Here is a 7871-nt window from a genome sequence, read left to right on the forward strand (position 1 = left end):
CCCTCACCCGGGTCCGGCCAGCCCCAGAAAACTTCTCTTCAGTTCTGGGCCCAACTCTAGAGCCGGCTCTCTCAACCCCGTGCGCCCCGCCGCTCCGAGTGGCCGAATAACCGTTGCCGTGGCGGGCTAACCGCCCTTGGAACCCCGCGGGTGGAAGGGGCGGGGCGGGCGCGAGACGGGTGGGATGGGGGAGGGGCTGCATGGGGGAGGGGAGGAAGCAGCGAGAAGGGGCGGGGGGCGGGCCCCTGTGTGGAAGAGGCCCCGGAGACGGACACTGGTCTTGAGAAGTTCCCTGAGCTCCTCCCCTCCCCACTCTCCAAGAAGTCCCACAGGCCCTCCCAGTTTTCAAACCCATCCTCATCAGGGAAAACACCTTGCTGAGTACCAAATTGTAGGCTAGAATTTTCTAATGGGCGGTTGGCCTGGGTAGCCTGTAATGTGCAGGAGGACAGTCTTTGAGGTCTCATCTGTACCCTTGTGTTCCCTGTGGGTTCTCCCGCACACTCTTGGAGGGCCGTGCAATAGGGTGGGATCTGGATCTTCTAGTGAAAGAGTGAGACAGCCAACTCATTAGTTAGATCAGAGTTTGGTCCTCTTGAGATCAAGGCCACAGTTTTGTACTCTGTAGATCAGCTTTAGGCAAAAATGAGTCTTACTTCCAGCACATAATTATTTAAATACCTGCTGTATGTTAGGACCTCAGGTCATTCATTCCACCCTCCCCATGTACAATCTGGATGGTAACACAAGGTGAACGTACATTATTTGCCGTTCAAGGCAGTATATAGTAAATTACTAAGGTGGGTAGAAATAAAGGGGGCAGGGTGGGGCATGTAGGAGGACTGTAATTGGTCAGGGAAGTTCATGGAGGAGGTGGCACTAGAGTAGGTCCTTGAAGCAAGACTAAATTTGGACATTCAGGGTGAGGCCTGTGGAGGACAGAGAAACAATGTCTTGTGACCGGTTACATTTTCTTATTCTCACAATTGCACATTTGATGATGTAGATGTGTTTATGTGTGCATTTGGAGTAGATTGGGTGAAGAGGATAGTTAGGATTTCTGGGAGACGTCTACTAATAATTCCTTTAGTTCCTTCCCCTTGTTTCCTTCAGTGCATGAATCAGGAGAGAATAAAGAATATTCTTTGTAGAACTTTGTAGAGCTCAATTAGAAGTAGCCCCCTGACTGCCCTTTGGTCTTCATGCACCCAGGATGGGGTACTTGTTGTTGACCCCAAAAGCTTAGTTCTAAATTATTGTCCACAAAGTAAAACTCCCCAGTTATAGATTGATTCCCTAAACCCAGCAGATGGTCTCATAGATTCCACTCAACGTGGATAGGCCCAGGTGGTCTAGATCATTCAACACACATTCTAAGCTCACACTGTTAAAACACCAGAAGAACTTCTCAAGGATGAATTTGAGTGAGTTATAGCATTATCTTTGAATATGAAAGACAGCCCATTGTTTGTTAAACGAATCGTTTCTTCTGTGTACACCAAAGAGAAGAGTAAGAAACCAAAGTGAAGTATAAAATGTACAGTACAGAAAACGTTAATTGTAAAAATTAACTTGTAAAGTTAAATTGCAAAAGGCAGGTCATTTACAACTAACTGTAATTTGTATTCATTGTATCTTTGGGAGAGGCACAATGTTGTTGAATACATTACGTAAATCCCTTACATGCCTTTAACATGTATAATATACCAAGCTATATCAGGCAACATGCTGTAATCAGAGCTAATTAACCTCTGAGCTCTCTAGAGATAACTGAGAGCCAATTTTGTATTTTCTAGTTAAATATACATATAGAAATAAAATCAGGAGCAAAATAGCCTCCATTCCATTAACAATATGCAGACTTAACAAGTCTTGGTTAGGACATAGTTATAAAAGCAATTCTGTTCTTTCAAATTGTTAGTCATTTTTACCCGATACAGTATTTACTACCTCTTTTTGATTGATGTTTTATGATTATTAGTTGCGTCTTACATGTCTTACCTGAGCTGAATTGCTGCCATCCAAGGCAATGGTTGCAGTAGATGCCTTGAAATTTAGATTTTTAAAACTTATCTTCAAAGGTGATAAAAAATAAAGAAAACTTATATAAAAGTCATCAATATGCGAGGCCTACTGAAATAAGATTTTTAAAATGCAGTTTATTTTGTAGGTAGCACAACTAAAAAATTAAAATAACGAGACGAAATGTGTGTGGCCTAGTTCTGTTTTAAAAAAAAAAAAAAGAGTGCTTGTTCTTACGGTTGCTGTTGATTTGGCCTGCAGTTACTAGAGAAACTCCAAGGATCTCATTGCCTTTATGGTTCATGTCTAGACATGCCTGGAGACCAGGGAGACCCATGATTTAATCTAAGTAAGAATGCTTGTGGTGTTTTAAATGCCCAAACAGAAGATTGCATTTGTTTTAGACAGCACCAGGAAGGTACCTTTCAGGGGACTTGTTTACTGTTGTATTTAATTTCTGGGCATTTGGTGATTAGGAAGATGGGGAAGGTGCACTAAGGGAAGGAGGTGAGATTGGTTGTTAGGAGGAAACCAAGAAGAATGTAGAAAACAAATACGTTCTGCTTTAGCTTTGGCAAATTTATATTGGCTAAATTTATCACTCCTAAAAAAAACTAGAGTGATGCGAGTTGGGAATTACAAAAGATGGAGACAACTTATTCTCTGCTTACAACACACACAAACATACCCCCTGAACATTTTCTTTTTCTAACTTCCACAACTTTTGTCAGGGAGGAAGAAGTGAAGAATCAGACTGAGGAGAAATTATTGGAGTTTAGAAGCTTCTTTTTAAACCTGTTTTTTAAGTGTATATTTTTTCTTAGGAAATATAAAACCATGTTTTGATTTTTATGTAGATCAATAAATGTCAGATTACCTTATTAACATTCATGATACTATAAATAGGAACTAATTTATGTGTTGAAGCAAGACTAGATTGAGGTCAACTTGGTGCCTTTGAAAAACTAAAAATCAACGAATCTGTTTAATTATGAGAGATTTTCTTTCAAGCTAAAAGGAACTGCCAGCAATTTTTCTAATTTTATACTTCTGATTCCATTTCATTGTACTCTCATTAGTAAGAGTGCACCAGATTCTTAATTAGCTTCGTTTCTACTTATTGATTAATCAATACTGTTGCTTTTCATATGAAAATGTTAAATTAATTTATCTTTTTGTAAATCAGAAACAAACTGAAAAATAAGCTTTATAATTAGAGTTGCTTGAGCACTTAGTTATGACCTAGCAGCAGGAGCAAAGTTATTGCATATTTGTCATCTTTAGAGAACATAGTCTCGGAATCTATGGTCTAGTTAAAGAGACAATTTATATACATAGATAATTAAGATAGTTATAGTATATTAATTTTATTACTATATACAATATAATAAGTTGTATATTATTTATATACTTATATAATATATAACTATTTTAAGTACCAAGATGGTTAGATTAATAGGTGCTTCAAGACTCCTGAATACTAACGTGAGCTTCATTATTGCCAACATTTAGGAAAAAGAAAAAAGAAAAACACCAAGGATTGGGACACAGAGAAGGTTATGTGGAAACTATGGGCTTGAGCCAGGTCTGGAAGGAAAAGTAGGACATAGATAAAGGGAAAAGATAGAGAGGATGCTCTTGGTAGCAGGAGCAACTTATGAAGAAAAAACACAAGCAAATTCATGGAGATTGTAATACACATGGCTAATAGGAGAGCAATGAATATGTCCCCACTGGGGAAATAAGATTAGAGAGTCAGGTAAGTAGGAGATAGATCCTGGAGCACTTTAGGTGTTAGGCCAGGGAATTTTAATCTCATTCTTCTGTCTGAGGGGCTGTGTCATGTGACGTGTTGTTTTATGGAGATTAATAGAGTGGCATAGGTTAGAAGAGTGAGAGACAGAGGAGGCTTAGAGTCCATTTAGGAGATTATTTTAATAGCCCAGGTATGGAGTCACGCAGAAAATATGGTCTGAATGAAAGAGACTTTGTGAAGGGAACTTCACAGGACGTGGTGACTGGTTAGAGTGAAGAAGAGAACAAGATTAACCTCCAGGTTTCAGTGACAAGTAGAGATGTTGGCAGGCAAATATAGTCAGAGGAGAATTATGATGTATTTAGGTTTAGGTGTGTTTACGTAATGGAAGGACATTGTGGTGGAGTTAGATATTTGGAGCTGGAACTCTGGAAAGAGACCAGAACTGAAAGGAGAGTTTTAATAGTTTTCTGAAGCTGTAATAGTTGAAGTTACAAAGATAAATGAGATCTCCAAGAGAGGTACATTTTCTTATTTCTCATTGAGCCTCTAGCACATGCTGTGATTCACTCAGGACAGAGTAGGTGATTATCAGCAATGTATTTTTCTTGAATAGAGAATAGAACAAGGAAAGCGGAACGCTCAGGACCAAACTTTGAGAGCATCCATTTCCTATTTAGGGGCTGGCAGACGGAAGTAAACCTTGAGAAGGGTTAGTCCACAAGGAGAAGCAGAAGAGAGGACTCACAGAATCCAAACTGTTTTAAACAGGGTCATAGACACATATGAATTCAAGGGAAACTGCTGCCTCCGCACCACCACATCATAAGGTTCGGTCAGTGGAATTAGCCAGAGGGCAGAGGATGACCCGCATTGGCTCCTCCGAAGGTTTGCTTCAGGGCTTGATTCAGTGAGACAGTTGAGGGGCAATGAACTTCTCTAGGCTATTACTACACAGATTAACTTTTCTGGCTGCTTCCCACCACTGATTAACCTCTGTCGCCTCTCTGAAAAACCTCAGGTAGATTTTCAAGGTTTATAGAGATAATTTGACAACTAGGGATTCAGTATGGCCAACAAGTAGACTTGAGTACACAGTTGAAGAAAGTCTACTCTCCTTAAGAACTCTATGAAACCAAAAGGAGGAAATTGACTATCTTGTTAATTCATTTACAGGAATGAAAATACTTTAAAGTGTGATTCTCTTAAGCATCACTCTATGACTACTTATTCTTGTTTTTTGTTTCTAATCTCCCCGTTTGGTACTTAAGTCTTTTTTCTAGGCAGAATTTATATTTTTTAGTTTTTAATAATTACATAACTCTCATTTGTTACCTTTATTTCCTCTACAAACATAGAATATATCTCAAGGATTTCATCATGCTTACATTTAGTAAGGTTCATATTGTCCTTCCCCTCTTAGCTCATCTACTGCTTGTTTAAAATCCTACTTCCTGGGTAAAATCTTCCTTGGTGACCTTAGTTCATTTTTGATATTTCTCTTTTCTCTTTGCACTTAATATATTCACTCTACAATTTATGTCTTCCATTAGTAAGATAATATTATTATTTAATACCCAAATTGCATTTTGAAATCAACGTTTTATTATAATATTAGAGAATGCTGGTATATATAACACACATTTATTATATTAGCCCAGAATGTTGTATATACATTTTCTTACACTCTGAATTATTTTTAGGGGGCTAACTTGGTTTCCAACTTGATGCATGATACATACATTTTTGTGCCCTCTAGGACAATACTACTTAGCCATTATGTGTGCTCAATAATGCACATGGAAAATACAAATAAAGTAGGAAAAAGGCTTGTGGTAAATAAAACACTTGTAGGTAATCTTATCAAAAAGAAGCATCATATAGTTTGATTCATTTAGTTTATCAGTAAATGAGTTTCACTTAGTAGATTAGGTAGCTCTAAACTTAATTTCTTTTGGGTTCAAATTAATATTACATGACTGCAGAATTTTATTAGGTAACATTTTGCAATTTTGTTTCAACAATTAATGTGACTTCCTTTGTATGTGTTTTGAATATAATGGGAGTGAGTTCATGTGTGGGTTTTAGACTAGTTCATTGCTTTATAAAATGGTGCTGCTTAGTTGCTGTTATCAAAAAATATATACTTTCTGTCAGAAGTGGGATTTTTGCTAAAACAGCTATCTTTTTCCCCTCACTAGCAATGATGTGCATTTGCAAACGGGTGGATGTAATTTGCAATTTAAGGAAGGGAAGCTAATGAAATCAAATGGGTCTGATTTTAAGGCTGGCTATGACATCAAAAGTCCAATCAATTTAATGTTCAATTTAGATGATATTTTAAAATTATCTTGCCTATTTGAAAACTTCTAACATAAATAGCTTCATTTTATAGCTGAAGTTTAGCTAAAACTAAGAAGACAAATGTAGTGTCAAATTTTCGAGGTAAATCTTTATTGGAGAACCTTGAGGCTTGAAGATACCTTAGTGATCAGGTTGAATTCCCTCATGTTAAAATGAAGAAATGTGATTCTGGAAACTGCTACTTCTGCAAGGTCATTTTGGTTACTTTCATGTTTTAAACCATTTGAATCTCTTTTCCAGGCTTAATGAGAAGGTAAAGTATGTCTGTGATGCTCTGTTTCCTTCTGTTCTTCATCCTCATTCTGAGTGACCAGAAATTTCATGTATCCCCCATTTTCTGTGGTGCCTCCACCAGGCTTTCTCTGCTCTTCCAAACCTCTCCAGCCAGAACACAATTCTTTTGTTTTACTATGGATAACCCATCTGACATTTTCCAAAAGGAAATCCTGGAGAGACAATGTCTTAATCAGGGAATAACTGTCTGATAGTGGCAATTCTGGACATTACTTAAAAACAGTGGGAGAGCTGATTTTTTTGTCTTCTAAACTCAACACCCGTTTTCTGTTCTACTTATATATGAAGTTGGATTAGGCTCACCCAGGCTGAAACGTCTGCTAAATTCTAGTTTCCTTTCAGTGGACATTACTATATGGGTATTAAATTGCCATAAAAAACTCAGTAGACCTCAATCTGAACCAACCGTTGTTCTTTTTATACGGGTTCTTCTGCCGAACTCAGTTATTTCAATGATAATATTATTGTCTTGGTTACTAATGCTTGAAACTTGAAGTAATTTTGGAGTATCCCATTTCTCAAGCTCTGTATCCAAATGGTCTTGTGTACATATCTGAGCTCTTTCTCTAGATCATAAACTTCTTGAAAGGAAAGTTGAAATTTTTTTTAAGCCCACAGCACATAGCAGTGTCTAATATGTAGTAGATAGTCACTGAATACACTGAGTAAATGTTAATTATAACAGAAGGTATAATTGTCATTAATGTGTAGGAGGTGATTTTAATAAGGTGTTTAAGATCATCATAAACAAGTAACTGAAGGAAGTCTTACATGACATATAGTTTCTGTTTGATTGTTCTTTCCTGAAGTCTAAGTACACTGTTATTCTACTGTTCTATTCACAATTTCCAAGGCCTGCCTGGACCTGTTGCAGAAAACAATGCTAGGAAAGGGTTCAAAGCCTCATCAGCTAATGTGTTTCACCAACTCAGAGGGCAATAGAATGGCATGTCATTGGGAAGGTGAAATAGTGAAAGAATTATTAAACACCATTTTAATGTTGTAAATGCAAACACAAACCATTTGAAAAGGAAAAATTTGAGTATGTGCTAATAACATATGTTGCCTTTGGTTCTGAAGCAGATTTTATTTCAGCAATATATGAGTAGTTGTCCTGATTGTCAATTTTGTCACCACTAACGTAAGTTAAAAAAAAATCTTTGGAAAAGTTATCTCAGCAAAGGCTAGAAAAGATGAGAATAAATGATACAAATTTGTCATAACAATTTTTGTTAAGCTTAAGGCATTACTAAGCAATCAAAAGTGTAAAATGAAATTAAAATCTCCTTGATAGCTAGGAAATAGCTAAACAATATTCCACCCTTGCTGCTCATTAGAATCACTTGGAGATCTTTTTTTTTTTTTTTTTTTTGGCGCGGGCCTCTCACTGTTGTGGCCTCTCCCGTTGCGGGGCACAGGCTCCGGGCCCGCCCGG

The sequence above is a fragment of the Lipotes vexillifer genome, unplaced genomic scaffold (assembly GCF_000442215.2).
Source record: "Lipotes vexillifer unplaced genomic scaffold, Lipotes_vexillifer_v1.1 scaffold785, whole genome shotgun sequence".
NCBI classification, from domain to species: Eukaryota; Metazoa; Chordata; class Mammalia; order Artiodactyla; family Lipotidae; genus Lipotes; species Lipotes vexillifer.